The sequence below is a fragment of the Somniosus microcephalus genome, chromosome 11 (assembly GCF_052327205.1).
Source record: "Somniosus microcephalus isolate GS21.2 chromosome 11, FLI_Smic_1.0, whole genome shotgun sequence".
Taxonomy (NCBI): domain Eukaryota; kingdom Metazoa; phylum Chordata; class Chondrichthyes; order Squaliformes; family Somniosidae; genus Somniosus; species Somniosus microcephalus.
In genome coordinates this window covers 103,438,544-103,463,856 of record NC_140997.1, presented here as the reverse complement: position 1 = coordinate 103,463,856, position 25,313 = coordinate 103,438,544, and the positions used below count along the sequence as shown (strand labels likewise).

Here is a 25,313-nt window from a genome sequence, read left to right as displayed (position 1 = left end):
TAAGAATAGGCACAATTACCATTAGGGAAAGTTCCAATCAGCATCTGCTACAGAGGCAGCAGCACTTTAGTCAGCTCTTACAGTAAGCTTCTAAGTTAATATTGATGTGTTATGCTGTTTCTCCATATTAACTCAGAAACTTACTGTAAAAGCTAACTATACCAATGCTGCTGTCTCCCCTCCTCCAGCCCCTGCCATCCATGTTGGCAGTTGTCACCCACTCCTCATTCTGTCCTTTACTGCTGCTGCAATCTGTGGCACCTGACCAACCCACCCCCCCCACCCCCCAATCGCTTGTGCTGCTGGTCGCTGGCTGCTAATGGTTGGCCATAGACTTGCTGCTGGTTGTGGCTGGCCTCAAATTGATTGCTGCTGGTGGCTAACTGCGGCAGCAGCAGATTTTTGACAAGACAAAATACTGTTTAAGAAAGTGTTTCTTTTCAAAGTTTGTTCTTCAAAGCTGGCTATACAAGTGCACTTGCAAACAGCTCCTCCCACACCCACCAAACATTATTGCCCAGCTAATAAGTACAGTGCACAATGAGATTAATAAAGGGGCATGTGGGTGGGGTATATGTGTGGACTGAGTATGCAACATCCCTACCATTATTTTGTTGGTAGTTGTGCCTATGCATTTTAATAACTTTTTTGTTGCTGTAGTATTTGTATGGGTAAATAAGTACCCACCCGGCCTGCCAGTACTCTAAGGGGGAAAAATTCAGTATTGCCCCGTTTGGGGCACGATTATCGGCCACGCACAAAGTTTAGCGCCTGGCGCTAATTATCGCCTCCAACTACAAACTTGGCTTTTATCGCCCCTGGAGTTGATTGGAGCGCTAAATCAGGCGCTACACACCTCTCTTAAGGCGCAAAGGTCGAGGAGCGAGGCGTTACCTCAGAGCGCTGGCGAAGCTCATGTGATGTCAGTCAGCAATGGAACACAGACACAATGGCGCCGGCCAGTTCTTAAAGGGGAGGGTTGATCTTGTTCTCCATCCACATCCTGCTCATTGCAGCCTTGAATCTCGGCCTGGAGAGACCTGTACATCAAATCTGCTGGAAAAAACAATGGAGAGGCCCAGGGAAAGAGATCAGAGTGCAGCCCCCCCCAGTCTCTTCTAAATCGATACAAGGGCAAATCAAAATGAAACTGCAAAGTGCTGCTCAGTACCCAAAACTCCTTCACACAGCGTTGAATCTCTCCAGAAGTCTCTCTCACCTCTCTCTCAGAATGCGTGGTGCAAAAATGTCACCAACAAAAAAAGGCAGGAAGCGGTCGCCTTTAAATAGCGCTCCCCCAGTCCTTCCTGACTGCAAAACGCTCCCCCCTCCACCTGTCGTTGCTAGTGGCAGGCGGCGCCACTCAATATCTGGTCCGGGGCGCTGCACACTCGACTGACGTCACGATCTGCCGGCGCAGGAGATCGTGGCAGTAGTGTTTAGCGCCGCTGCAAAATATCTAGTTAATTTCGTGAGCGGCGCAAATATTGCCACGCACGGGTGCTAGTTGCTTTGCGCCCCATTAGCGCCCTCTTAAGGCGCTAACGGGAGGCGCAAACCAACTGAATTTTCCTCCCTAAGGGTTAAAAAGTCACTCATTATATCAGTGTCAGATGCATAGAAATGTGAAGGCTATAAAAGTCTGTTGTAAAGAATTATTCATGAAAAGCTTTCTTTTTGTTGACCAACAGCAATGATTCTTGGGGACAGCTCACACAGACAACAACCACCCAGAAAAATGGTACAGTATAAAAAAATCAACAGAGAAAAGATAGAAATAAGTAGTACATGAACAGCGGAGGTCAAAACTGGGAAATTTGAAGGCTGTGAGAAATCTGTGGCAAACAATATGCTCGTGACTGAACTCATCTAATGCACTGAAGGCCAAAAATTGTCACGACATGAAAAGTCCTATTAGTTCTCAGAAACAATGGCCCAGATTTTCCTGTAACGGCACGAATGGAGACGAGCGCCATTAATTACACCATTTCATGCCCCGATCTTCCCGTTGTAAACTTACCTGGAAATTCAGTTGAATATGCTGCAGGGACCATAATGGTGAATCAGGGACCTCAAAAGATGGCTTACCGCATCTGCATTGATGAAGTAATTAAGCAGGTCAATATTGAATTATAGAATTATAGTATTCTGAATTTCAAATCCTGTGACTATGCTGAACTTGATTACTTGCAGAAGGTAGGGGTCAAGGAAGAAGCGTTCACGTTGCGGCCCTGTTTCAACCAATTCTACCACCACCACGCACAGCAAGTAGTGTATACATCGATTTCGTACTGCTAATTTGATCAAGTACCAACATCATGCCTGAAGACGGAAGTAGTCGTCGATGTCAGAAACACGGGTCTTTTTCAAGACCGGCATTGACTGTTATATCTGCTAACGTTGAAGGGTTCTCTATAGCTAAACAAAACATCCTCGCTACATTATGCAATGAGTTGGAGTGTGATGTCCTCTGCCTGCAGGAGACACATAGAGGAAATGAGAACAACCGCCTAAAAATACCAGGAATGGTCCTGGCTATTGAAAGACCTCATCGACAATATGGCAGTGCTGTATTTGTTAGAGCTGGTTCAGTTGTAGAAGCCACTTCTAAAACAGAGGAGGACAACATCGAAATTCTAACCGTAGAGCTGAGCAATGCAGTAGTGACCTCAGTGTACAAGCCACCTGGCACAGATTTCAGCTTCTCTAACCCTGTACCCAACCTGCACAATAAACCACAGATCATCATTGGAGACTTTAATAGCCACAGTACCCAATGGGGGTACAAGGAGACTAACAACGATGGAGAAGCAGTCTAAGAATGGGTGGACGCTAACCAGCTTAGTCTCATCCACGATCCTAAACTGCCAGCCTCCTTCCACAGTGCCCGCTGGAAGTGTAGATATAATCCAGATCTTGCCATTGCCAGCAACGACATCGCTGGCCTCTGCAAGAAGCTTGTCACAGACCCAATACCACAGACACAACACCGTCCTATTGGTATCCAGGTAAATGCAGCAGTGTTACCAACCGTCGTACCATTCAAAAGGCGCTTCAACTTCAAGAAGGCCGATTGGAACGGTTTCACACGAGCACTTGACTGCAAGGTTAAACGCATTAAACCACTACCTGAGCACTACAACCTCTTTGCAAAAGCTGTCCAAAAAACAGCTAGAAGGAAAATCCCTTGAGGTTGCAGAGTACACTACATCCCTGGTCTCACCAAGGAGAATGCTGAACTCTACTGGGAGTATGCCTCAATGTTTGAATCTCAGAGGAAACAATATCTACCGGTGAGAGGGTGATGTTAAGTATCTCTCAAGAGCGTCAAAACACCTGGAACACCTTGATAGAGACAACAGATCTTACAAAAAACAGCAAGAAGGCATGGTCTCTCATACGCAAACTTGGAGGTGATCCCAAGAAAGCTGCCCAACATCCAAATGTGTCTGCTAACCAAGTTGCACACCAGTTGCTCCTAAATGGAAAAATCAACAAGAAACAACCAAGAGCACAACTAGATAGGAAGAAGTACAGCGATGATCCTGGCTTCACTGGACCATTCACCATAGAAGAGCTGGAAACTGGTACATCTAATCTAAAACACGGGAAAGCAATTGGTCTTGACAACATAGCAACAGAGCAGATAAAGCATTTTGGACAGCAAGCAAAGAAGTGGCTCCTACAATTGTTCAACCACTGTCTGGCAACACACAAGCCACCTATTATCTGGCAGAAGGCACATGTAATAGCACTATTAAAGCCTGGAAAAGATCCTTCAGATCCTAAGAGTTTTCGGCCAATTTCACTGCTTTGCCACACCTATAAGCTGTTTGAACGCCTGATACTCAATAGGATAGCACCAACTGTAGATGAGAAGATCATTCCAGAGCAAGCAGGTTTCTGCCCTGGCAAATCAACAACAAGCCAACTGCTCAACCTCACACAACACATCGAACATGGTTTTGTAGACCTGTCAGCAGCATACGATACAGTGAACCATAGACGTCTCCTCTGCAAGATTCTAGAGATGACAAAAGATATTCACTTAACAGAGCTGTTAGAAAGCATGCTTCAGAATCGCCGGTTCTATGTTGAACTAGGTGGGAAGCGCAGCAGGTGGCGTATTCAGTGTGATGAAATATGTCATTCATCAGACTCTGTAGTTAACTACATATATTGTATTGCCTGCTCCAGTGTTTACCTTGTATTGTGTATAGTGCACCGCCCCCTTTGTGTGTCAGCTCCACCCATACCTGGCCCTACTTAAGACAAGCCCAGGCTTGTCTTGCAGCAGAACAGCAGCATGCTAGGTAAAGCCACAGGCATCTTTCCTTTGCTAATAAAAGCCTTGTTTTATTCAGTTAACTTTGAGTCTTGAAGTCATTGAGGCACATCAATTTTATTAGCAAACTTTTAACGATGGATCAACTTTTGAAACCGGAACGCTTGGATTTGGACCCGCATGCTTTGGATGCATCGGCACGGTTTGGACACTGGTTCCAGTGCTTGGAATTCTTTATGGCCAACTCTGAAGCCGTTACAGCCTCTAAAGCCACCGGAGATGTGAAACTCGGGATCCTGCAGAATCGGGTAAGCCACCGGGTTTTTCCACTCATCCAAGACGCCGCCACCTACCTGGATGCCTGCAACATTCTAAAGGCCCACTATCAGCGGCCTACCAACGAGGTGTACGCCAGGCACCTGCTTGCTACCTGCACACAGCAACCCGGAGAGTCGCTAGAGGACTTTCTAGTCACCCTAAAAGTGCTTGGCAAAGACTGCAAATGCAAAGACGTGAAAGCCACGGTATACACAGATGAGCTTATTCGGGATGCCTTTATCGCAGGCCTTAGCTCTAATTACATCCGGCAGAGACTGCTAGAGAAAACGGGCCTAGATCTGACACAGGCTGTGGACACAGCGCGATCGCTGGATGTGGCTCAGAAGAACTCTGACTCCTACTCGTCAGGCTGCGCGGCCCACGCCGCCTCTGCTTCCCAGCCCGGTAGCCCAACACTGTCGGGGCCCTGCTCTCCCCCCAGAAGCCCTACGACCGCCGCGATGCATCGGGGCCCCAAATGCTACTTCTGCGGGCAGCCGAAGCACACCAGGAACCTGTGCCCGGCGAAAGGCACCACCTGCTGTAAGTGCGGTAAGAAGGGGCACTTTGGGAAGGTGTGCAGAGGGAACCCCGCAGGCAAAACCGCCACCGCCGCGTGCGCGCCGTGGGAGCGGCCATCTTGGACGCCATCTTGTCCGACCTCGTGGGGTCCGCCATCTCGCGAGCAGACATCGTGGACGCCATCTTACCCGGCCTCGTGTGGCCCACCATCTTGTCCCGATCAGGGCCCTACAGTGGCGTCGATCACAGTGGACCAGTCCAGACCGCACCCACTATCCAAATCGATGGTGCAAGGTTAAATGTTTAATTGACAGCGGGAGCACGGAGAGCTTCATTCACCCTGATCTGGTACAACGACTCTCTCTAACTATAGTCCCTACTCAGGGCAGGATCTCTATGGCCAACAAAACCCAGATATCGACTATTGCGGGTTACTGCGCGGTACGATTGTCCGTTAAAGGCACTGTATATAATAATTTTAAACTGTTAATTATGAAGGATTTATGTGTGAGCGTGATCTTGGGCCTGGATTTTCAGTGCCACCACCAAAGCATCACGCTCAATTTCGGTGGAACCCAGCCGACCCTCACAGTGTGCGGTCTGGCTACCCTGAAGGTAAAGCCGCCTTCGCTATTCGTGAACCTTACCCCTAACTGCCGGCCAATAGCGGCCAAAAGCAGGAGGTACAGCTGGGAGGACAGGCGGTTTATCGCGACCGAGGTAGACAGGCTCCTGAGGGAGCGCATTATTGAACGCAGCAACAGCCCATGGCGCGCCCAAGTGGTGGTGGTGAGGGGTAGCGAGAAGAAGCGGATGGTGATTGACTATAGTCAAACAGTCAACATCTATACCCAACTAGACGCCTACCCGCTACCCCGCATATCCGAGATGGTGAACCAAATCGCCCAATACCGGGTGTTCTCCACCATCGACCTCAAGTCAGCGTATCACCAGCTCCCTATCAGACCAGAGGACCGTTCGTACACCGCCTTCGAGGCAAACGGACGCCTCTACCAGTTCCTCAGAGTCCCCTTTGGGGTGACGAATGGGGTCTCGGTCTTTCAGAGGGAGATGGACCGCATGGTCGATGACCACCACTTGCAGGCAACCTTCCCCTATCTCGACAACGTCACCATCTGCGGCCACAACCAACAGGACCACGACTCAAACCTCGCGAGGTTTCTGAAAACCGCACAAAAACTCAACCTCACCTTTGTAGGACAAGTGCGTTTTCAACACCACGCGCCTCTGCATACTAGGCAGCGTGGTGGAGAATGGGGAAATCGGACCAGACCCCGACCGATTGCGCCCCCTACAGGAGCTGCCCCTGCCCAACACTCCCAAAGCCCTGAAAAGGTGCCTGGGGTTATTCTCGTATTATGCCCAATGGGTCCCCAACTGCTCCGATAAAGCCCGCCCCCTCTTGAAAGCATCCTCTTTCCCGCTCTCTGCTGAGGCCCATGCTGCCTTCAAAAGCATTAAGCAGGATATTGAGCGGGCCACGCTACAGGCAGTGGACGAGAACACTCCCTTTCAAGTGGAAAGTGATGCGTCTGACTTTGCCTTGGCGGCCACCCTCAAGCAGGCGGGGCGGCCCATAGCTTTCTTCTCGAGGACCCTCCAGGGGCCCGAGATCAGACACTCCTCCGTGGAAAAGGAGGCCCAAGCCATCGTGGAGGCAGTGCGCCACTGGCGGCACTACCTAGCCGGCAAACGCTTCACCCTACTTACCGATCAGCGGTCGGTAGCGTTTATGTTCAATAATAAACAGAGGGGGAAGATTAAAAATGATAAGATTCTTAGGTGGCGGATCGAGCTCTCCACCTTCGAGTACGACATCATATACCGGCCGGGGGCCCTGAACGAATCCCCCGACGCCCTCTCATGAGGGATGTGTGCCAACGCCACTGGGGATCGGCTACAGACCCTCCACAACGACCTCTGCCACCCAGGGGTCACACGGCTGTTCCACTTCATAAAGTCCCGCAACTTACCCTACTCGATTGAGGAAGTTCGGTCTCTGACCAGGAACTGCCGCACTTGCGCTGAGTGCAAGCCTCGGTTCTACCGTCCTGATAGAGCCCACCTAATCAAAGCTACATGGCCCTTTGAGCGGCTTAGCTTAGATTTCAAGGGCCCCCTCCCGTCCGTCGACCGCAATGTTTACTTCCTGAACATTGTGGACGAATACTCCCGTTTCCCATTCGCCTTCCCCTGCCCAGACATGACCAGCGCCACGGTCATTAAATGCGTCAACAGCCTGTTCTGCCTGTTCGGTATGCCAAGCTATATCCACACGGATAGGGGGGCGTCCTTCATGAGTGAAGAGCTACGCCAGTACATGCTGTCCAAGGGGATTGCCACGAGCCGTACCACCAGCTACAACCCCCGGGGTAACGGTCAGGTGGAGCGAGAGAACGGGACAGTATGGTGGGCAGTCACCCTAACTCTAAGGACCAAGGGCCTCCCTATCTCCCGCTGGCAGGAAGTCCTCCCAGATGTGCTCCACTCAATACGGTCACTATTGTGTACCGCCACTAATGCCACGCCTCATGAGCTAATGTTTGTGTTTCCCCGGAAATCCACCTCAGGCGTATCCATACCATCATGGCTCTCCACCCCAGGTCCGGTACTTCTGCGGAAGCATGTGAGGGGCCACAAGACGGACCCCCTCGTGGAGCCAGTGCACCTGCTCCACGCCAACCCACAATATGCGTATGTCCGGCACGCCGACGGACGGGAGGACACTGTGTCCATAAAAGACCTCGCCCCAGCCGGTAACAACAGCAACAACAACAACGACTACAACAACAACAACAACAACAACAACAACCACAACAACTATTACCCACCCACTCCACCCACTATTCTTTCATCACCCTCGGAAGAACACCAGCCAATGGTACCCCCACCACCTACTCCTTCAATAACCCCAGTGGCGCCCCCGGCAGAGACCCAGGAGACCACCTGGGACACCCAGCCGGCACCCGCGGCACCGCAACCGTTACGTTGGTCACAGAGGACTATCACACCCCCGGACAGACTAAATCTGTAGAAGGGGTGAATGTGATGAAATATGTCATTCATCAGACCTTGTATCTATATATATAAATCGGTACTTCTGTCATTCTGTCTATCTGTCTATCTGTCTGTCATCGCGTGTGCGTTGCGGGTATGCACTCGAAAGTTACAGGGCGTACCTACGCGCGCGTTACCTCCAAAGAAAGCTTACGCTTCCGAGACGGTTTTAAGCGTATTTACGTTTCGGCCGGGCTAAAATTGCGCCCGCGGTATCCCAAAAACCTTCAACATTCCGCTCATTAGCATCTCATTATCCACTCATTAGCGACAGAGTGACCTCGAGCTGACCAATCGTACGCCGGGTTGCTGGCGTGTGCCGCCGGGCCAATCGGTGCGCGTGTGGCCGGGCTTTATCGTTCTGAACCGAGGTGAGTCGCCGCCATCTTGATTCCAAACTTTTCCTTTCTTTTTCCCGCTTTCTGCGTCTTAAAAAAAAACGTTGCTTTTAAAACACATATTGTTTTTTAAAAAAATGATTTAGAAAGTAATTAACTTATCTAATCTCATTAATTTTCCTACCTTTCCCCGTTTTTCCAGGTAGGCCTAGAAGCCTCGGCGTCTCCTCCGCACCCACGCCCGAGCTAGGCACCTCCCGGCCCCACTCGAAGGCTGGAGGGCCGAGCCTCAGCCCAGCGCCGCTAGGGTGCGCGCGCAGGAGCTGAGACGTCTCTCTCTGCCGGGGCTTGCTGAGCGTCCAGCGTTACCTTGGCAACGGGCGCAATCGGCGGTCTTCACCTCGCGGGGGCGGCCGCGACCCTCGGGGGGGGCGGGGGGGGTCCGCGACCCTCGGGGGGGGGGGCGGCCGCGCGCGCAGCAGGAGCAGCTGAGACGCGGCGTCTCTCTCTCTGGCTTGGTCAGCGTCACGGTTGCCCTGGCAACCGGGCCCGCCGGCCAAGAGAGACGCCGCGTCTCAGCTCCTGCTGCGCGCGCAATCGGCGGTCTTCATCTCCGGGGGGGCGCGACCCTGGGGGGGGGGGGGGGCGCGACCCTCGGGGGGGCGCGACCCTCGGGGGGGTCGCCCGCCGCCCCCCCTCCCCTCCCTCCCCCCCGCCCTCCATCCCCCCCTCCCCTCCCCCGCCCTTCCCCCCCGCCCTCCCTCCCCCCTGCCCTCCCTTCCCCCCCTCCCTCCCTTCCTCCCGCCCTCCCTTCCCCCCCTCCCGCTCCTCCCTCCCTCCCGCCCTCCCTTCCCCGCCCTCCCTTCCCCTCCCTCCCCCTCCCCTGCCCGCCCTTCCCCGCCCCCTCCCTTCCCCGCCCTCCCCCTCCCCTCCCCGCCACCCCTCCCCTCCCTCTCTTCCCCCCACCCCTCCCCTCCCTCTCTTCCCCCCAGTCGCTCTCTCTCTTCCCCCCAGTCGCTCTCTCTCTTCCCCCCAGTCGCTCGCTCTCTCTCTTCCAACACCAACATGCCCTCGAAAAAGCCTCGGCACCGCCGGGCACTTCAGCTAGTTGTGTATAGTGTGTCGGCTCCGCCCATACCTGGCCCTACTTAAGACAAGCCCAGGCTTGTCTTGCAGCAGAACAGCAGCATGCTAGGTGAAGCCACAGGCATCTTTCCTTTGCTAATAAAAGCCTTGTTTTATTCAGTTAACTTTGAGTCTTGAAGTCATTGAGGCGCATCATTCAAAAGAATGGTCTTCCTCAGGGAAGCATGCTTGCCCTGCTGCTGTACAACATCTACACGAATGACCAACCTATAGACGGTGTCACACGCCGTTTTATATATGCTGATGACTTATGTGTCACTGCCCAAAGCACTGATTTTAACACCGTGGAGAAAACGCTTTCTGAGGCCTTGGAGGGACTAAAATCCTACTATGAAGAAAACCACCTTCGCGCAAACCCATCAGACGCAAGTTTGTGCATTCCACCTCAGAAACCGTGAAGCCAAACGCCAGTTGAAAGTAACCTGGTGTGGAGCAACACTGACGCATTGCGAGCACCCTATCTACTTAGGAGTCACCCTTGACCGATGCCTCACCTTCAAAAACCACATCGAGAAGACAAAGGCAAAAGTGAGCGCACGAAACAACATCCTGAATAAGCTCACTAACACAAGATGGGGAGCAAGCCCGAAAACACTGCGAACCAGTACACTTGCTTTTTGCTATTCCACTGTCGAATACGCCTGCCCTGCATGGGAAAGGTCTACTCATGCCAAGAAGATGGATGCCGTTCTGAATGCAAGCTGCCGATTTATCACAGGTTGCTTAAAACCAACAAACACCAACAGCCTATATATCCTGGCGGGTATCGCTCCCCCTGATATAAGAAGAACGGTAGCCAGCAAGAAAGAGCGACTCCGTCAAACATCAGATGAGAGGCACCCTCTGCATTGTCATACACCTACACCCAGCCGCCTAAAGTCAAGGAAGAGCTTCATGAACAGTGTTGTTCCATTACAATCAACCTCATCTGAAGCCCGCATCGCCTTGTGGAAAGACCGGCTCGCCAGTCTTGAACAACCCCCAGCGATGGAAATTTCATCTCCTGCAATGCCCATCGTTAGAGGAACCCTGCACTGTTGCAGATCTTGCCGAATCCAACAACAAGGCGCAAAAATGTGTCCAGTTCTGGCTGGGCTATGTATAGACTGTCCGTGGACACGATAAGAAGAAGAACTTGCAGAAAACTGTTTGAGTCATGGACACATTCATCTGCAGTATTCAGGAATATTCTAAGTTACAGATTTTTAAAAATCATTTATTTGGAAGACGATTAGTAATTGAAGCCATCTAAAAAGTCTCAAGATTAAACAAACCAGGACCAAAATTGGACCTTGTTTCGATTGTTTCTTGGGTACGAAACAGGCCAAAAAGGTCCAATTTCGTAGGGCTATGTCCCGCGACCCAAGGCAACTGAAATACGTCATATGCTATATTGGCTATGGGGATATTCAGGCATCCCTGGTAGGGTTGCTAACCCTCCAGGCTTCTCCTGGAGGCTCCGGGAATTAAAGATCAATCTCTTAGACACTGCTGCGAGCAATCCAGGAGAAATATCAGAGGGGCATTAAAAAAAAAGTCTGTTTTTTTCATTTTCTTTGAAAACTTTTATTAGTTATAAAAATATTGAAGATGGGAAAAATGGCTGTTTGATTGGGTGGGGCGGTTGGAGGACAGAGGTCATATAATGAAACCTCCAGGAATCTGTCCAACTAGAGTTGGCAAGCCTACCTAGAGGCTGCCTAAATCAGGCATTAGGCCTCTTCCATATGCTAATGAGAGACCTAATGCCTGTTTAAGGGCCCCTTTCCAAAACTGATCAGAAACTGAACGGAGCATATGCCAGACATGCTCTGCTCAGGTTTTCCAGTTCTTTCTGTGGCTTAAATAGTGATCCATAAAGGGACCGCTGGAGGAAGCCAACAGAAAAGTAAGTTTTTTTCTTTTTAACCTACGGAGTTCCATATCATTACTACAGGCCATTGCTGCCCCCCTCCCAGTGCCGACGTAGTAGTTGACCCAGTCCAGAGTCCGGTCCAGAGAAAACCGGCAAGCTGCCTCAGGAGGCCCAACAGACATTTGCAGCTCACCAGAATTATTCAGATGAATCTCGAGCCTCGGGCCTCCGGCTTCTGATGCACGCTGCGAGTACGCTACCCACTTCAAGAATTTCCCCCCCAACTGCACTTCCATCAATGACCCTACAATGTGCGCACAACATGCACTAAACCTAACAAACAATGAGTTAAAGTCTCCAAGAAATTCTGGGCCAATCAGTTCTGTTATTTACCTGAATTGGAGGGTGGAAAAGGAAAGAGGAGAAAGCTTTTCCCTCACATGCCTATGTAGAGTGAACAAATGTAAGAAATCACACAACACCAGGTTATAGTCCAACAGCTTTATTTGAAATCACAAGCTTTCGGAGCGCTGCTCCTTCGTCAGGTGAGCTGCCTCAGGAGGCCCAACATGACGAAGGAGTAGCGCTCCGAAAGCTTGTGATTTCAAATAAAGCTGTTGGATTATAACCTGGTGTTGTGTGATTTCTTACATTTGTCCACCCCAGTCCAACACCGGCATCTCCACACCATATGTAGAGTGAGTAAGCCTTTTGTGAGCCATGATGGGAAAAGGCAGTTGACATGTTTTTTTTACCTGGAACTGCCTAGTGGTCTGCCTGACATGATAGACTATTGTGGGATCTTGCTGTGCTTATTTTCCAATCCAATCCAAGACAAGACAAGACTTTTGTCAAAAGACAAAGTATTATATATATTATATTATTTGATTTTTTTCTTCACAATCAGAAATAAATGGGATTCTTTTCCTCAACTGGGCTTTATTGGAGACGGCCTTGCTCACTGTCTGACAGCAGAAGTTGTTGTGCGATCTCACTGTGCCTTTCTTGTCAAATCTGCATAAAAGAAAAGTCAAGAACTTTAAAAGATGGGGATTTCACCTGGAACTGCCTAGTGGTCTGCTTGACATGATAGGCTATTGTGGGATCTTGCTGTGCTTATTTTCCAATCCAAGACAAGACTTTTGTCAAAAGACAAAGTATTATATATACTCTATATTATATTATTTGACATGTTGCATGAAACTAGCTGCACCTGTTTCAGCAGGTGGGGGAGGGGAGCTTTTTCTAACCTGCAGATAAGGTTTGCACATGGCATTTCCATTAATGTGAACCAAATCTCAAAGTGTCAAAGGTAAAAAAAAACAGGTTGGTCATTTCAATTACTCATTAACCAGGTCTGCCACATGTACCTGTTGCTCATTATGAATGCAATAGAAATGTAAACTTCCTGAAGGAATAAAATGTTTTAATATTTTTATAAAGTATAGTCAAAGGATTGTTGGTATTGAAGTACAATAACTACTTAAATAGGTGTGCAAGCAAGAATGAAATTTAAGATAGCATTTTTCTAAGCCTATAATGAAAAACTGCCAGCCCAAGGCATATTCTAACAATACTGTTATTGGGGGAGTAAGATAATTAAATATCCTGAACGAACAAGTCAGCTGAATGGAACCAATATAAGAAGGTATTATCTCGGTGAACACATGCATCTTTTTTCAGGCAGTATTAATCAAACTAATTAATAATTAATCAAGTTACATTCTTAAAGAGATTTCCCTCGCTAGGATTGTATGCTTAAGGCAGTGGCATCTTTAATCTATCTGGTAAAATTTTGTTTGCAATTCATTCTATAGTGGTACAGTCGGAGTGTGCCAAGGGACCTCAGTTAAAGTTGTAGTTTACATTTTGACAATTTAAAGCAGCATGCTGACAATTGTAAAGTAGTTACAGTATGAATGTAGTAAATGAGCACTGCAGTTAAAAATACGGCAGTGAGCACCTCCAAAGGCTCAGTCGATATATATACCACATGGCGTGACCCTAAGCCATTCAATTTTCTTAATTCTGATCATGTAAGCATGTGTGGATGCCAGGAGACAACAAAATAGGGCTCAGAAGCATTACCCACAATGATCAAAGAATGCACGGAAACTCCCTGGTCTCTTATGGTCGGATGAGGTAACCGAGATCTGCTAGCGTCTATGGCACCATACCCACTGCAAGAGTCACCGTCCTCAGGACAAGAAAGGAGAAGAGAGAAGAAAATTGGAGGTGGGGTGATTATTGGTGGTTGAGGAGAACAATTTTGTACATAAAATTCCAGCCACTATTGCAAACTATAGATATTCCAATCCTTAATTGCTTTTGTAAAGATTAATTTTAGCTACAATTTACGTCCTTTACAAATGCATATCTATTAGAATATTACAGACAAACAATAAAATGAAGCAGTTGTGATTTAAGATAAATCACTTTAATCCAAAAATGATTATTTTCAACAATGAAACAAATTAATTGATGGATCTGCGCATCATCTTTGTGAGTACATCTTCCATACATATTTTTAAATTAATCTTGCATCACTACAAAAATAATTCAGCTTTATAAGAAAATTATTTTACACAAGAGTCTTCACCTTCAAAAACGTGCATAGCCGTGAAAAATTGGCAAAAACCTAAAATATTTAAAGGTGTTATTTTCTTGTATTGTGTATATTTGGTATTAACTACAAAGAATGCTTTTTCAGGTAATAACTTTTTAAGTGAATAGGTAATATAATTTTTTTTTACCGTCACTATACTGATATGTAAAAGTTAGCTCTTGACACGGTAAAGATTTTGTACTGAATCCTCTAGGCAGTTCTCAAAATATTGGCTTGCTTTTGTGTATCATTTGCTGTGTGTTTGAACCTGCTCTGCACAAAAACTGGCTACCACGTTTCTCTACATAACAACAGTTGCTACACTTCAAAAAAACAATTGGTTGTGAAGTCATAGAGTCATAGAGTTATACAGCACAGAAAGAGGCCCTTCGGCCCATCGTGTCTGCGCCGTCCATCAATCCCTGTCCAGTCTAATCCCATTTTCCAGCATTTGGTCCATAGCCTTGTATGCAGTGGCATTTCAAGTGCTCATCCAAATGCTTCTTGAATGTTGTGAGGGTTCCTGCCTCTACCACCCTTTCAGGCAGTGAGTTCCAGATTCCAACCACCCTCTGGGTGAAAAAGTTCCTCCTCAAATCCCCTCTAAATCTCCTGCCCCTTACCCTGAATCTATGCCCCCTTGTTATTGACCCCCCTACTAAGGGGAAAAGTTCCTCTTTATCTACCCTATCTATGCCCCTCATCATTTTGTACACCTCAATCAGGTCCCCCCTCAGCCTTCTTTGCTCCAAGGAAAACAACCCCAGCCTGTTTAGTCTTTCTTCATAGCTGAGGCGCTCCATCCCAGGTAACATCCTGGTGAATCTTCTCTGCACCCTCTCCAAAGCAATCACATCCTTCCTATAGTGAGGCGACCAGAACTGCACACAGTACTCCAGCTGTGGCCTCACCAGTGTTTTGTACAGCTCCATCATAACCTCCCTGCTCTTATATTCTATGCCTCGGCTAATGAAGGCAAGTATCCCATATGCCTTTTTAACCACCTTATCTACCTGTTCCGCTGCCTTCAGGGATCTATGTACATGTACACCAAGGTCCCTCTGACCCTCTGTACTTCCTAGGGTCCTACCACTCATTGTGTATTCCCTTGCCTTATTTGTCCGTCCAAAATGCATCACCTCGCACTTTTCAGGGTTAAATTCCATTTGCCACTTTTCTGCCCATCTGACCAACCCATTTATATCGTCCTGTAGCCTGAGGCTTTCCTCCTCGCAATTTACCACCCCACCAATTTTCGTGTCATCCGCGAACTTACTGATCATACCTTTTACATTCTCATCCAAATCATTTATGTAGATCACAAACAGCAAGGGACCCAGCACCAATCCCTGAGGTACCCCACTGGACACAGGCTTCCAGTCACAAAAGCAACCTTCGACCATCACCCTCTGCCTCCTGCCACTCAGCCAGTTGAGGATCCAACGCGCCAAGGCACCCTGGATCCCATGGGCTCTTACCTTCTTGACCAGTCTCCTATGCGGGACTTTGTCAAAAGCTTTGCTGAAGTCCATGTAAACCACATCCACAGCATTTCCCTCATCCACACACCTAGTCACCCCCTCGAAAAATTCAATCAGATTTGTCAGACATGATTTACCCTTGACAAAGCCATGCTGACTAGCCCGATTAATCCTTGCCTCTCCAAGTGGAGACTAATTTTGTCCCTCAGAATTTTTCCAATAATTTCCCTACCACAGATGTTAGGCTCACTGGCCTGTAATTCCCTGGTTTATCCCTGCTACCCTTCTTGTATAATGGTACTACGTTAGCTGTTCTCCAGTCCTCTGGTACATCCCCTGTGGCCAGAGAGGTTCTGGAACATTCTGTGGATGTGATAAGATGCTTTATAAATGCAAGTTCTTTCTTTTCTTCTTTATAACACGTGCAAATGTGATTTATAAATTTAAATTGTAATGAATTCAAGCCATTTTGATTTGTAGAATTCTCTTAATAAACTCAAAGTGCAAACTGTACAGACAATAATCCTTATTGGCAAGCGAGCAAAAGTTCCCATCTGCCTATACGGACCAAAACATTCCTTTTTCTCCGCCCAAGCTTTAATTCAAAACCAGTCTTTAAGCTGCTTTTATACAATGTGAGGCCTATGCTACCACCACCAGTTCCTGATGTACTCGTCTTGGCAGGTGGCCCCAACCTGAAGGTAAACCTGTTGATTCACTATGACTGGCCGTTAGACCCAGTTAAAAAAAAAGGCCTTTACAGTCCTATCCTCATTGCATTCCAGCAGATTGCCTTTGGATTGCAACTAGCTGCACCAGACCAGTGCATCAAGAACAGACAGTGCTTGTACAGGTCTCACACAGTAGAAAAGCAGCTTTAGAAAATTATTCCATGCATCATCATTAATGGAAACTAGAAAATACTGATGGGCAAGATGACAAATAATTTCCATAGGAAATTTATCCAAGGCAGATAGATCCTATACTATTAGTCTTATTTAATCCCACACAATAATAGATGTTGGAGGACTGTTTTTGTGATTCTGTTGTGCACATTAAATCATTGGAAACAAGTGCAAATATGTGGTGGACCTTATTTTGCTATTACCATTATCATTAGCATGAATGTCTAACTCGCTCATTGCAAGCTGTATCATGGGATCTGACTCTATACAGGTATTATGCACAATTGGCCTGAGTAACAAATGCCTGCACCCCTATCACAAAACTTTATTTTATATTTTCTTCATATTAAAATAGGCCTGTGTGCATACGCTTTGTAAAAATAAATACAATCGCTGATGGAGTGGTTATATACTTCAGAGTGAGGTCTCAAATTCACTCCCTGATGGAGAGGGTTATATACTTCAGAGTGAGGTCTTGAATTCACTCCCGAGTTACCAGGCCCAATATGTACCACTACTTTTCCCTTGCGTTATACTTATTAGAAATCTGACTGCAGTTCAGGACTGAATCTAAATGCTCACTGCATTTAGAGAACTAAAAACGATCATGACAGACTCCAATTTGGACAATGAAAAAACAGTTACAACACTATCTCTGTGCAAATTAGTTTTGCTATGTAACTGTCCCCACATCAGGAAGAAACTCTGCTATCCCTTAGTATAATGTGTTTGAAACTTTAAGCGCAAATTGAAAGAGATTGCTCAATGGACAGAAGCTATGTATACTGGCTCTTAAATGGATTTTCTACCATTTCAACCCTAACCCCTATAATGAAAAAATTGTGTTTTAAACCATTGCACCACTCAAAACTTAAGTAATAGGAAAGCTTTTTCATAAATTGGCTCTGCATGAACTATTCCTCCAATGTAGAAGTCTCTTTGCATATATTTATATAATTAACTCTTGCATTTAATACACATTAGTCACCACACATCACACTTAAAAGTGCCACAAGTTGTGACAGTTCCAAAATCTGTTTAAATAAGGGAAAATCAGTCATTGACCTGGAGCATTAAACTTACAACCAACTACCATCTGTCCTCTGAATGATCTCAGCAGTTTCTAAGCAACTGGTAATCTGCAAATGTCCTTCACCAAAGAGCAATTAAACTCTAATTGGCCTCAGAACCTACTTTCACATTTCTGCACAGGGAGCACCTAAAGTAGCCTTAAAACAGGCCACTGGAGTAGCATCATATAAATTTATATGATTTTAAATCTTTTTTTTAATAGAACATCTGATTTATTTGTAGACTGAATTAGGAGAATATTGTAAGACAGATCTTTGTCCAGTAGCATCAGTGAATTATATACTTCTGCAAAAAAAAATGTAGACTACAGAATCTCTCCAATCTCCAAGTTTTCTGTTAAAATATCAAACCCAATAAGCTTAAAAAATGTGCATATGTTGAGTATTGGATACGGTATATAATGGCATAACCAACAATTCAGCTACACGAAGCAATACATCTGTCAAGTTATCTTATTTGCCATAACATCTTGGTACATAGTAATGATGTCTGAATGGTGATGACAGTTCTTCACTCTGATTTCAAAAATCTCATATGTGATAATTCCACAGCTTTGGAACTGAATAGATACATTCCACATCTGTTTGGCTTGGGAAGGTTTGAATTTGTGTTGATACAGTGTGAATGAATGGAGCAGTGGGAAACAAGCATTTTGAAACCTCCAATATTTTAATAGCTCACTCCATTAGCTTCAGTAATTTAACTCCTGGCAGGCACACTTTATTGCTCCAATGATGTAACTGTTACTTAAACAGCAACTACAGAAAGAAAAACTTAAAAGTAAAAGTATCTCCATTCATTAGCCTGCATGATATTCTTAAATGATGAAAGTGAAAGTCTACAGACCTTGACTTACATAATACAGCAACAGTCTTCAAGCTACAGTGTTAGAAAAGCTAACAAAGATTCCTTTTATCACCAAGGTGGGCTAGAAAATATCTCTCTTGAGAAATGCAGGCTAGCAAAGGTTTCCCTTGCAAGCAAGAGTTTTTAAAAAATAATGATAACATAACTATATGGACAGTAAGATTGTGATGTTTACACAATGTGATGTTATTAATATTGGAGTTACTTATTTTACATAGGTTTACATAGTATATACGGCACAGAAATAGGCCATTGGCCCAACCAGTCCATGCCGACGTTTATGCTCCACTCGAGCCTCCTCCCATCTTTCCTCATCTAACTCTATCAGCATAACCCACTATTCCCTTCACCCTCATATGCTTGTCCAGCCTTCCCTTAAATGCATCTATACTATTCGCTTCAACCACTCCCTGTGGTAATGAGTTCCACATTCTCACCACTCTCTGGGTAAAGAAGTTTCTTCTGAATCCCTATTGGATTTCTTGGTGACTATCTTATATTGATGGCCTCGAGTTATGCTCCTCCCCACAAGTGGAAACATTCTCTCTGTATCCACTCTATCAAAACCTTTCATAATTTTAAAGACCTCTATTAGGTCACCTCTCAGCCTTCTTTTTTCAAGAGAAAAGGGACCCAGCCTGTTCATCCTTTCCTGATATGTATACCTTCGCATTTCTAGTATCATCCTTGTAAATCTTCTCCGCACCCTCTCCAGTGCCTCTATATCCTTATTATAATATGGTGACCAGAATTGTACGCAGTACTCTAAGTGTGGTCTAACCAAGGTTCGATACAGGTTTAGCATAACTTCCCTACTTTTCAATTTTATCCCTCTAGAAATAAACCCTAGTGCTTGGTTTGCTACTTTTATGGCCTTGCTAACCTGTGGCGCAACTTTTAGTGATTTGTGTATTTGTACTCCTAGATCCCTTTGTTCCTCTACCCCACCTAGACTCTCACCCTTCAAGTGATAAGTGACCTCCCTATTCTTCCTACCAAAACATAATACCTCACATTTATCTGTGTTGAATTTCATTTAAAAAAATTAATTTGTGGGATGTGGCGTCGATGGCAAGGCCAGCATTTACTGCCCATCCCTAATTGCCCTTGAGAAGGTGGTGGTGAGCCGCGTTCTTGAATCGCTGCATTGTGTGTGGTGATGGTACTCCCACAGTGCTGTTAGGTAGGGAGTTCCAGGATTTTGACCCAGCGACAATGAAGGATCGACGATATCCTTCTAAATCAGGATGGTGTGTGACTTGGAGGGGAACTTGGAGGTGGTGGTGTTCCCATGCGCCTGCTGCCCTTATCCTTCTAGGTGGAAGAGGTCGCGGGTTTGGGAGGTGCTGCCAAAGAAGTCTTGGCGAGTTCCTGCAGTGCATCTTGTAGATGGTACACACTGCAGCCACAGTGCGCCGGTGGTGGAAGGAGTGAATGTTTAAGGTGGTGGATGGGGTGCCAATCAAACGGGCTGCTTTGTCCTGGATGGTGTCGAGCTTCTTGAGTGTTGTTGGAGCTGCACTCATCCAGGCAAGAGGAGAGTATTCCATCACACTCCTTACTTGTGCCTTGTAGATGGTGGAAAGGCTTTGGGGAGTCAGAAGGTGAGACACTCGCTGCAGAATACCTAGCCTCTGAACTGCTCTTGTTGCCACAGTATTTATGTGGCTGGTCCAGTTAAGTTTCTGGTCAATGGTGACCCCCAGGATGTTGATGGTGGGGGATTCGGCGATGGTAATGCCATTGAATGTCAAGGGGCAGTGCTTAAACTCTTGCTTGTTGAGATAGTTATTGCCTGGCACTTCTGTGGCGCGAATGTTACCTGCCACTTATCAGATCAAACCTGAACGGCATCCAGGTCTTGTTGCATGCGGGCATGGACTGCTTCATTACCTGAGGAGTTATGAATGGCACTGAACACTGTGCTGTCATCAGCAAACATCCCCATTTCTGACCTTATGTTGGAGGGAAGGTCATTGATGAAGCAGCTGAAGATGGTTGGGCCGAGGGCACTGCCCTGAGAAACTCCTGCAGCGATGTCCTTGGGGCTGTGATGATTGACCTTCAACCACCACAACCATCTTCCTTTGTGCTAGGTATGACTCCAGCCAGTGGAGAGGTTCACCCCCACGATTCTCATTGACTTCAGTTTTACTAGGGCTCCTTGATGCCACACTCGGTCAAATGCTGCTTTGATGTCAAGGGCAGTCGCTCTCACCTCACCTCTGGAATTCAGCTCCTTTGTCCATGTTTGGACCAAGGCTGTAATGAGGTCGGGAGCCGAGTGGTCCTGGCGGAACACAAACTTGGCATCAGTGAGCAGGTTATTGGTAAGTAAGTGCTGCTTGATAGCACTGTCGATGACACCTTCCATCACTTTGCTGATGATTGAGAGTAGGCTGATGGGGCGGTAATTGGCCGGATTGGATTTGTCCTGCTTTTTGTGGACAGGACATACCTGGACAGTTTTCTACATTGTCGGATAGATGCCAGTGTTGTAGCTGTACTGGAACAGCTTGGCTAGAGGCACGGCTAGTTCTGGACACAAGTCTTCAGCATGATAGCTGGGATGTTGTCGGGGCCCATAGCCTTCCTTTGCTGTATCCAGTGCGCTCAGCCGTTTCTTGATATCATGTGGAGTGATTCGAATTGGCTGAAGACTGGCTTCTGTGATGGTGGGGACCTCAGGAGTAGGCCGATATGGATCATCCATTTGGCACTTCTGGCTGAAGATGGTTGCAAATGCTTCAGCCTTGTCTTTATCACTCACGTGCTGGGCTCCACCATCATTGAGGATGGGGATATTCATGGAGCCTCCTCCTTCAGTTAGTTGTTTAATGGTCCACCACCATTCACGACTGGATGTGGCAGGACTGCAGAGCTTTGATCTGATCCGTTGATTGTGGGATGGCTTAGCCCTGTCTATAGCATGCTGCTTCTGCTTTTTAACATGCATGTAGTCCTGTGTTGCAGCTTCCCCAGGTTGGCACCTCATTTTTAGGTACGCCTGGTGCTGCTCCTGGCATGCTCTTCTACACTCCTTATTGAACCAGGGTTGGTCCCCTGGCTCGATGGTAATGGTAGCTACAGGGATATGCTGGGCCAGGAGGTTAGATTGTGGTCGAATATAATTCTGCTGCTGATGGCCCACAGCGCCTCATGGATGTCCAGTTTTGAGCTGCTAGATCTGTTCTGAATCTATCCCATTTAGCATGGTGGTAGTGCCACACAACATGATGGAGGGTGTCCTCAGTGTGAAGATGGGGCTTCGTCTCCACAATGACTGTGCGGTGGTCACTGCTACCGATACGGTCATGGACAGATGCATATGCGACAGGTGAGGACAAGGTCAAGTAGGTTTTTCCCTCGTGTTGGTTCTCTCACCACCTGTTGCACGCCCAGACTGGCAGTTATGTCCTTCAGGACTCGGCCAGTTTGGTCAGTAGTGGTACTACCGAGTCACTCTTGGTGATGGACATTGAAGTCACCCACCCAGAGTACATTCTATGCCCTTGCTACTCTCGGTGCTTCTTCTAAGTGGTGTTCAACATGGAGGAGTACTGATTCATCAGCTGAGGGAAGGCGGTAGGTGGTAATCAGCAGGAGGTTTCCTTGCCCATGTTTGATCTGAAGCCATGAACCTGCATGGGGTCCGGAGTTAATGTTGAGGACTCCCAGGGCCACTCCTTCCCGACTGTATACCACTGTGCCGCCACCTCTGGTGGGTCTGTCCTGCAGGTGGGACAGGACATACCCAGGGATGGTGATAGAGGAGTTTGGGACATTGGCTGAAAGGTGATTCTGTGAGTCAGGCCATTACTTGACTAGTCTGTAGGACCTCTCTCACAATTTTGGCACAAGTCCCCAGACGTTGGTGAGGAGGACTTTACAGGGTCGACTGGGCTGGGTGTGCCGTTGCCATGTCCGTGGCCAGTGCCGAGGTTGATGCCGGGTGGTCCAATTATTTGCCCATTCTGCAAGTTTATTAACGTCCTCCTGTAATTTGTTGCAGTCCTCCTCAGTATTGACTATCCCCCCAATTTGCTATCATCCACAAATTTAGAAATTGTGTTTTTGATTCCAAAGTCTAAATCGTTAATGTAAATTGTGAACAGCAGTGGTCCCAGCACTGATCCTTGTGGAACACCATTACCTACCTTCTGCCACTGTGAATAGTTACCCTTTACTCCCACTCTCTGCTTTCTGTCTTGAAGCCAGCTAGCTATCCATTCTGCTACTTGTCCCCTGACTCCGCATTCTCTGACCTTATTCATTAGTCAATTATGGGGTACCTTATTGAAGGCCTTTTGAAAATCTAGATAAATTACATCTACTCTATTACATTACATATATTTCTTTACTGTAGTTTGTAGTATTTGAATGTATTTTTTATTTTCGTTTAAAAAAGCTATGGGACTGTTCTACAGCAGCTAGTACAATAAATCCCCAAATCACGTCTTGGGCTAATTACATTGCACAAATCCAAGTCTGGCTTAATCATGTGGTATAAAAGCCAGAACTGACTTGTCAACATTGGCTCAGTGGTAGCACTCTCGCCTCTGCGTCAGAAGGTCGTGGGTTCAAGTCCCACTCCAGAAACTTTAGCACATAATCTGGGCTGACACTTCAGTGCAGTACTGAGAGAGTGCTACACTGTTGGAGATGCCGTCTTTGTGATAAGACGTTAAACTGAGGCCCCGTCTGCCCTCTCTTGTGGACTTAAAAGATCCCACGGCACTATTCAAAGAAGAGCAAGAGATTTCTCCCAGTGTCCTAACCAATATTTATCCCTCAATCAACAACTAAAACAGATAATCTGGTCATTTATTTCATTGCTGTTTTTGGGAGCTTGCTGTGCGCTAACTGCCTGCGTGTTTTCTTACATTACAACAGTGACCACACTTCAAAGTACTTCCTTGGCTGTAAAGCCATTTGGGACATCCTGAAGTTGTGAAAGGCGCTATATAAATGCAAGTTCATTCTTTCTTTTATTTATTGTACAACATGATATCACCAGCAACAAAAAGACAATGGTTGGGATTTTCCTTATCTTGGCGGGTCCGGGGCGGGCGATGTCAGTGGCAGGTCGTGGCTCTGCTGCTGGCTCCATCCTGCTCTGGAAAATGATCTTACACTGATGGGGCTTGTTAAGCCCACCTAGCGCATTTCCCAGCCCAATTAGAGGAAGCGGGTTTGGTGACGTAATTTATGACGTGTCACCAGCTGGTTTCCTTAAAGGGACCATATCCAACTTTCTTTTGACGTTTGTGCTGTCAGTGTTCTACAGCATTGAGATGCTGCAAACACTGACAAGCACTGCACAGTGGTGCAGGGCTGCACCCAGGTTCTCCCATGGCTCCTTCCATATGTTTATGGAGGGAGTCAGAGCACGCAGGGAGGTCCTCTTCCCTTCTGATGTGCGGAAGAGACCTCCCCAGTAGAGCAAAACAGCCTGGTTGCACATTGCACAGGAGGACACAAGCAGGGATGTGGTCAGGAGGACCTGGGTGCAGTGGCGCAAGCATTTCAATGATCTCATTAGATCACGAAACGATAGGAGAAAGCCACATTCAACCTCATCCTGCTGTGCTTCTCATCACATCCCCATCACTCTGCCTTCCCTACCTTACTCCTGCACATCATTATTCACACCAACTTACCTTGCACCTCCACCCATCCCTCTCTATCTACAGAATCACATCCCCATCTCACTAGCCACCCCTCACATTCACCGTCATCCTAGAGCAATCATACCAAATAATAACACACAAGGGTAGCCACTTGGGTGTTTTATCCAAAGTTCATGTAAAATTTCTATTAATGTGTTGCCAAACACTGAAATCTTTATTTTCAACACTTTACGTTCTTGGACAGATTTGTGTGCACCTTTAGAAGTGGCTTAGTGAGTTGCACTGAATGGTGAGACATAACGGTACACCCCACAATGGTGGTGAGTTTGAAAGGAATGGCTTGGACATTGTAGGGATGGTTTATGGTGTTGATGTGGGGTGGTGCCAACCTGGCGCATCATGTGGCAGCCAGGGTGGACAACATCAAGTGAAGTAAATCTGGCCATGGTGAGGCCATCCCTGGCCTCCCAGGCAGCAATGTCGGCGGGAATCCTGAGCGGCAGAGCGGGGCTATAAAAGGCCCCAGAGACCAGGTAAGGCCTCAGAGCATCGGCGGGAATCCTGAGCGGCAGAGCGGGGCTATAAAAGCCCCCAGAGACCAGGTAAGGCCTCAGAGCGTCGGCGGGAATCCTGAGCGGCAGAGCGGGGCTATAAAAGGCCCCAGAGACCAGGTAAGGCCTCAGAGCGTCGGCGGGAATCCTGAGCGGCAGAGCGGGGCTATAAAAGGCCCCAGAGACCAGGTAAGGCCTCAGAGTGTCGGCGGGAATCCTGAGCGGCAGAGCGGGGCTATAAAAGGCCCCAGAGACCAGGTAAGGTGTACCAATCTCCAGTCTCGGAGGGAAGGAGAGAGGTAAAAAGTAATCCAAGTGTGACGTCACCAGAAAGCGGGTAAGTGATTGGTTGGTGAGTATTTCTCCCTTTTGAAGCTTAATCTCTTTGGTTTATAGTTTCTAAGGTGTGATATTCACCATCTAGAATCGGGGCAGAGGGTATTTAAGAATAATATTAATAAATTTAATTAATTACATAGAATGGGAGATCAGGTGATGTGTTGCTGCTGCAATATGTGGGAGCTGGTGGACACCATTGATGCTCACGGTGATCACATTTGCAGTAAGTGTTGGCTGCTCGAGGAATTCCGGCTCCGTGTTGAAGAGCTGGAGTCCGAGCTTCAAACACTGAGACACATCA

At 47.2% G+C, this 25,313-nt stretch overlaps 1 pseudogene across 1 annotated transcript in view; it reads right to left on the bottom strand.

The window, feature by feature from the left end:
• Window positions 1-12,280: 12,280 nt before the first annotated feature.
• The window catches only part of LOC147110808 (cAMP-dependent protein kinase type I-beta regulatory subunit-like), a 233,366-nt pseudogene continuing 220,333 nt past the window's right edge, over window positions 12,281-25,313 (bottom strand). Inside the window, exon 10 of the transcript XR_015079886.1 lies at window positions 12,281-12,556. The product of XR_015079886.1 is annotated as a cAMP-dependent protein kinase type I-beta regulatory subunit-like (transcript). The remainder of the gene's footprint in view (window positions 12,557-25,313) is intronic.